General features: G+C 39.7%; 1 long non-coding RNA gene across 1 annotated transcript; it reads left to right on the top strand.

Moving 5' to 3' along the window:
* The first annotated feature begins 883 nt into the window (after nucleotides 1–883).
* LOC127654417 (uncharacterized) lies at nucleotides 884–2,902 on the top strand. Its single transcript, XR_007971930.1, has 3 exons — nucleotides 884–1,005; nucleotides 1,886–1,998; nucleotides 2,567–2,902. It is a non-coding gene; the product is annotated as an uncharacterized LOC127654417 (long non-coding RNA).
* Nucleotides 2,903–6,988: the final 4,086 nt, after the last annotated feature.

Genomic DNA, 6,988 nt, shown 5'->3' with positions numbered 1-6,988 from the left:
TCTGCGTCTCGGTGAATTTTATTGGGGTTGAAGTGTGTGTTGTAGTGTTTGCCAACATTAGCCTAACTATGTAGCAAGCTAACTTGGCAAAATGCAATGCGTGGAAATGGCACCTTTTGATAGAAACATTACTGCAGTTAAAGGTTTTAATAATTGGAGGACTGCACTCACGTTGAATGTTTCAGCAGCTCAGTTTAAAATATTTATTGATGGCAGTGGAATTATGGTCTGTCAGTAACGTTATCTAACTTTCATCCTGCCTTCCAGTAACATGTCATATTATTGATTGTTTAATCTTTGAATTTAGCATTCTTTGTCAAGTGAACGCAAGATCTCTGTATAAGACATGACACCTTGTTGACATCACCATTTCCATGCTTTGGGAAAGGATCGCTTCCCCCTGGCCAGGCCCCCAACTGTGAACAGGTCGGTGTGACTGTAGCTGTATGGTGGTCATTGTCGTTTGTCACCCATCAGTTGTAGATCTATTTGGTCAAATTTGTGTGTTGTATCATGTTTAGATGTCAGTTGACTGGTTTAGTTATCCTTTGTCAGGCAGCCATTTGTGGGGCAAGGAGCTGGATTTTCCATATACATCAGATTTATATGAGATGCTTTACATGGCTTTTGTATTCAGCCAAAATTCTGCCTCACTGCAAACAAGCGCCATCTAAGTTTAACATGGTACATCTTATGATTAAAGCAGCCGAGGATGTCCTAAAATGACCACTTTGCGTGTATAATATTTAATAGGCCTATTTTAACATCAACTAACCACTTGCCATTAGTTATGGATATGTTATGTATGTTTTTCTGGACATGGTCTATATAGGCTTTTGGCTTTGCATTTCCGGTCTCACATTTTCTGTCACTTTTTCAGGCTGAGGATGTTCAGACAAAATACTCCCATTAGAGGACCAAAGCGAAGGGGGCAAACAAGACTTGCAACTTTCAGAGTTGGTCTCTTCCTCCATCCTGCTATGGAAACATTCCACCCACATAAAGGTATGTTTAATTACGTATGCATTGTAGTGTTACGCTGTGGCACATTGATGGGAACCACAAGCTCATCAGGTATATGCAGATGATAAATTAGTTGCAGTGAGACTAAACACTCAACTAACACCGTCTGTAAACTGCCCCTCTTTCTGAATCAAAACATGATCATGCACTGGAGGAAGGATTGTTGACGGCTTTTCCACACAGAGAAGATTAGTGAATCAATCCGAAGTTGAATGGTTAACGTTAGTATCATGAACACCGCTGCGCAAATCTGTTCAACACAATGCTGTCAATTTCTGAGACCCACTTTCAATTAAATTAGTAAGCATGTACGGAGCCTAGTTAATAAGGATAGTTATGTTAAGAATAGCCTACAGCTGGGTGGCCGAGGTTAGCACAATGTACATAGCTACTAGTCAATATCAATTGCCACCTACACCCCCGGGCCGTTCACCAAAGTTAGCCATTCTGTTTAAAACACTGCATTACGTACAAAATTGCACGTATGTGTAATGAATGTTACCGTGCTCACACGGTGTGCGAGTGAAAATCATTAGTTGCTTTTATATACAGTCTGTTTGTTGCACTTGATAATGATAACCCTGTGAAATTTTTGTAGCGGCAGTCATAATTCAGGAGCAGCGACGTGCCGAATAGGGGGAACACTGGTTTATGTGTACACCACCAACTGTCTGGCGCTGCACTTCCAAGTTCTGCCTCTTTTGTTCTGTCGACATTAAGTTACCAATTAACATTTAGGGAATCCATTCGGAATCCTCCACTTCCGCATCGCAATGCATCAAAGTATTGATTTATTTACTTATTTCCCCCCCACCCCTACTAACCACAGTGGTATTGATAAACATTTATTTTTCTCCTGTAGACTGCTGTATGGAATGTCCAGTGCATAGAGAGAACTTCGCAGTGGGAGAGCCAGACAGACATCTACCCTGTAACCACTTTCATTCAGAATGTATTGTACCATGGCTGGAAATGGTGAGTCGTCATAACAAAGAGTTGCGCTTTTGTAAAATAAACAAACAAAACAGATCCTTAATGACATTTAGTACTTTATATGATATTCACACTGCTCAATTCAGGTATTAGGACCTAAAGGAATTTAGAACATGCTTTGGCTACCTGGTAGAAACATTTATATGGGGTCGACTCAAACATTTCCTATTGTTTATTGTAATGAAGGAACAGAGTGTTGCCCAGTGCAAATATGTGGCTAATTAATGTGTTAATAGTTTGGAGAGGAATGGAGGTTAATGGCACAGAACAATAAGCTCTTATATAGAATTTTGCCAGCTTTACCTTTAGAATTGCCTTAAAGGAATGTCAAATTACAATCAACTATACATTATTAGATGCTAAATTAATCACCAATGCTGAAGTTGCCCTACTATACCAGTCATTTAACATTAGCAGTGGAGGATTTTGCTGAGGTATATTTGACTTGCCAGACAATGGTCAAAGAACAGCATGAGCATTGTGTGAAATAGGACTAAAATAAAACTGCCCAAATCTAATGTAAACTATATTCTGTTCTATGGCCACACAGCATGTCCAGTGTGCAGGAAGAGTTTAAACGGAGAAGACGGCAGCAGCCAGACCCCATCAGAATATCTGCCCTCTCCATGGATGCCGCAAACAGGAGAGATTGTCCTTCTGAGACACCAGTCATCCCTCGGTTCTTCACGCCTACATCAAACACGCCGAGAAGACAAAGCGCTTGTCACGTTCTCTTTGCTATCTGTTGCAGTCATAATCATCTCAGTCTGATATTCCTTTGTATTTCTTTGTATTTGTTTAATTTATTTAATGCCTTTCTGCACCATGTAAACTGTTACCAATACAGGCGTCCTAACAGTCGGTTGAGTTCAAGCCCATGTCTTCACCTCTCAATCAACTCCATCTTTCTTGACATGCACTGCAGCAATATGCTATTATGGGGAAATGCCAGACTTTATATCATACCATGTCCTCTTTACACATCAGAAAATTTGCTAATCCTGCAACTGAGCACTACATTTACATTTATGCATTTGGCAGACGCTTTTATCCAAAGCGACTTACAGTGCACTTATTACAGGGATAATCCCCCCCAGAGCAACCTAGAGTTAAGTGCCTTGCTCAAGGACACAATGGTGGTGGCTGTGGGGCTCGAACCAGTGATCTTCTGATTACCAGTTTACCAGTTATGTGGTGTAGACCACTACACCACCACCACTGGTGGTGACTACAGCATATGACTACAGTCTGGACCGAACAATATGAACACAATATTGCCCTGAAATAAATGATATCTTTATGAAGGATATAATATATTTTTGAGATTTTTGTCAGGAAGATCTTGATTGATCTCTGGTTACTTATTCTGGTGGTGTTTTATTGGATTGCATTATAAAACCATGGGCCAATGACTGGGTGATGGGCAATCGATGGGGTATCTTTAAAATGTTATGTTTGTGAAATAAAAAAAACCTTTCTCATGATTTTCTAGCTCTGTGGGTGTTTTTGATGGAGTCAGATGCAGATTGTAACCTTTTCTGTCTATGAAATGAAGTAGGCATCTTCAGCAGTATTCACACTGTGCTTGCTTTATATATAAATTAAGACTTGTCATCTTAAATATGTTAACAGTGTTTCCCACCCAAAGCACCTGGTTAAATCATGACATTGTCATTATTTTACCATTTCATCGGGATATAAGGTACCCCCCCCGCGGGTCATAACCTACATTCAATAAAAATGTTCAAAGACTAAAGTTACATGTTTTCCAAATACATATTTATTACAATGGACTGTATCCTAAACCAACATTTAATGAGTACCACTGTTGTAACTTTGCAGCCACACAATTGTTGATGTAATGAGAACTAAAGATTGATGAATGGTGTAAAAAAGCATGAATTCCCTCTAATGGGTTTGTTTACCAAAATAGGCAGTATTGGAGCAAAAGGAGGCAAATTATCTTTTTGAAAATGGGTTTATAACTTTACAATTTATTTTAAGTCTTAACTGCACTCCAAATATTAAATTTTTATAGGCTACACACAAAAGAAAAGGACCAAGAAATTAGAAGATCCTTAGTATGTTAAATAGTGGCAGGCAAACCCCCCAGGCTTACAGAAATGGTTTAACCCTACTACTCAGCAGCCAATGGAAAAGTGCAACACTCACCCCTTCAAACTGGACAAGTGGCCAAATGGCTCAGAATCACATGAAATCGACACGTTATTTACGTGTTGTTAACGCGTAGTCAACGCGTTAACAACACGTTGTCAACACGTAAACAACACGTAAACAACACGTTAACAACATGTAAACAACGCGTGAAAAGTTAACACGTAGACAACGCGTAGACAACACGTTAACAACGTGCAAACAACGTGTTGTTGACGTGTTGTCTACGCGTTGTCTACGTGTTAAAATTCGCGTATATTTGAACTGCCTGGCGTTCCATATCCACACGTACGTTATCACACGTCATTGGTCACGGCAATGTACGTGACGATCGACACGATGATTGCTTAGTTTGCAAAGTAAGTGCACAAATCACACCTCATACCATTGCGTTCAATATTTTAACGAGGGCCACTCGTACGCTGTACACGGTGTAAGCATCAGCTTGAGGACTCTTCAAAATGTATATAGGTCTCAGTTCTGGATGGAGTTATTTGCAGACCTTAGAGATGCTGGATACTTCAACGGGAGTCGTGAGCGTCATTGCTTTGGTGATACAATAAAAAATACTCTACAAAAAAAAAAAAAAACAGGGTTTCCACGGGGTCTTAAAAAGTCTTAAAAAGTCTAAAATTTCAAAATCACAATTTAAGGCCTTAAAAAGTCTTAAATTTGCTGAAGTATTGTGTTCTAGGTCTTAAATAATTTTTAACAGGTCTTAATTTTCCTACGTCCATGTAAATCTCATTTAAATGCTCCCGTAGCGCTTTGGAATGTTTCTTTTTTTTACTTCCGTGCTGTTGTAGTTTCTTATTTCGCTAGTCCAAATATAATTCGCTGTATTATGACTACAAAATAGACCAACATGCAACAGCCAGCTTTGAGCTTTCGTGTTATTGGCGCGAGTCTCTCGGATACAACAGAAAGACGTTAAACGGATTTTATTCAGCTATGAGGAAGTGCAAGTTTAGCGATACTTGGCTTGAAAAATCTGAATTTCGTGCTTGGTTAAAGCCAGTTGCAAATAACGCATTTGAAGCCTACTGCTTATGCAAGAAAGCTATTAAATTGGGAATGTTGGGTGTACGGGCGCTGGAGTCTCATTCAAAAAGTGAAAAATATCTAACTGCTGTCAAGGGTCTCCAGCAAACTACAGCCATCAGCCATTACGCGCTTTGGAATAGCGGATGATGACTAATTTCCAAAATCACGGGACCGTTCGTGCTGATGTTCGACGAAAGTCTTCATCGCACCACCAAAACGAAACAGCTGGACCTGCACGTACGTTTTTCGTCTGCTGCGAATGGGTCGAGACTGCAATAAATAAAAATAAAAAGGAATAGGCTACAATGAATGATCTATGGCAGGGCTAGTATAATGGTGGCCCCCAGATCATCTTTATCTGGCCCTCCAACAGTTTTCTTTATTTTTAAAAACCCTCACAATCTGATATCAAAGTGCCCTCTCAGCAAAGGTTTAGCGCGTTCATAGGCAACCGCATTCATCGGTGAGTTTAACAACGCTCATTGTGGGTACAACACCATTCATCGGTGAGTTTAACAACGCTCAACTGCAGGTAAAGCAGCACACAGAGGTGAGTTCAACCAAAACAACGCTAAACTGCATGTGGCTAATGTTTACACTCAGGGTACGTTACGGCATGTTTTCCATAACGTTACGACGTTCTCAATATAATTCATAATCACACGTTTATAATGAACAACGCGTTATGGTTATTGTGTTATTAAAAACTGTGTACGCAGGTGTTACAGTTAACATGGTAACACTAAGTTACACCTGGTTTACTTGTATGTTACTGATTAAGAAGTAATGTAAAAAAAAACAGTTATAACTGCATGAAGATGAATGGTAACACAATACTGGCAAAATACTGTTTACATCTTGCAAATGCATATGATTCAAGACTACAATTCCCCCAGAACGGAGGGAGGGGCGGGGTGACCAAACCTCATTATCATTTAAAGTCATATGCACTGAAACGGCGTGCTGAAAACGGAGCTGTTTTTCAGCAGTTAAAATTAGTGTTTTCTTAAAATACTAATGAGAATTTTTAATAAAAGTATATTACAAAGTTTTCATTTAGACCCTAAAGATTCATATTAACTTGTACAAAAATGGCATTATATGACCCCTTTAAGGTTACAAATACACACACACACACACACACACACACACACACTCCATCATTGCAATCCTGACATTGCAGCCTGTTCATTATAGCCGCAATAAAATATAATAATAAAATAGTAAACCTACCATATAAAAATTACTCTGTTTAAATAGTCAGTAGTACAATTCAGTATCATTCACAGTAAGCACCGCTCCACTGTGATGTTTCCAAGCATATTTTTACGCATGTAAAGAGGATGATTTTCTACGTCGGTATTGCAGCGTGAGTAAAGTACAAAGCCTATAATAACTGGCAGAAGGCAGTAAGAGAAACAGGAAGTCTGTTATAACTTCTGCATACATTAATTGATCTCGACGAAACTTCAGCAGTGTGTTCGCTGTAAGAGGCCGATCGCATGGATGTTGCTATTGTGAGTCAGTTATAGCGCCACCAACTGGCAGAAGGAAGTGTGTCACTTTCAAAATGCTTTTAAATCACCCCCTTATGTCTCAAGTGAACAAACAGACCAACAGAAAGTCAGATATTTTGGTTTGAATGTGGATTTCTTGGAATTTGCACACATCTTCTCGACGGTCGAAGCGAGCTTACGTTATTGCCCGTCGTGCGCGGCGACCCTAAAGGCCCAGGGGTGGCGGTGCCACCGGC

The sequence above is a fragment of the Xyrauchen texanus genome, chromosome 13 (assembly GCF_025860055.1).
Source record: "Xyrauchen texanus isolate HMW12.3.18 chromosome 13, RBS_HiC_50CHRs, whole genome shotgun sequence".
Lineage (NCBI taxonomy): Eukaryota > Metazoa > Chordata > Actinopteri > Cypriniformes > Catostomidae > Xyrauchen > Xyrauchen texanus.
The sequence above is the reverse complement of the archived record's forward strand: the minus strand, read 5'-3'. Positions and strand labels throughout refer to the sequence as shown.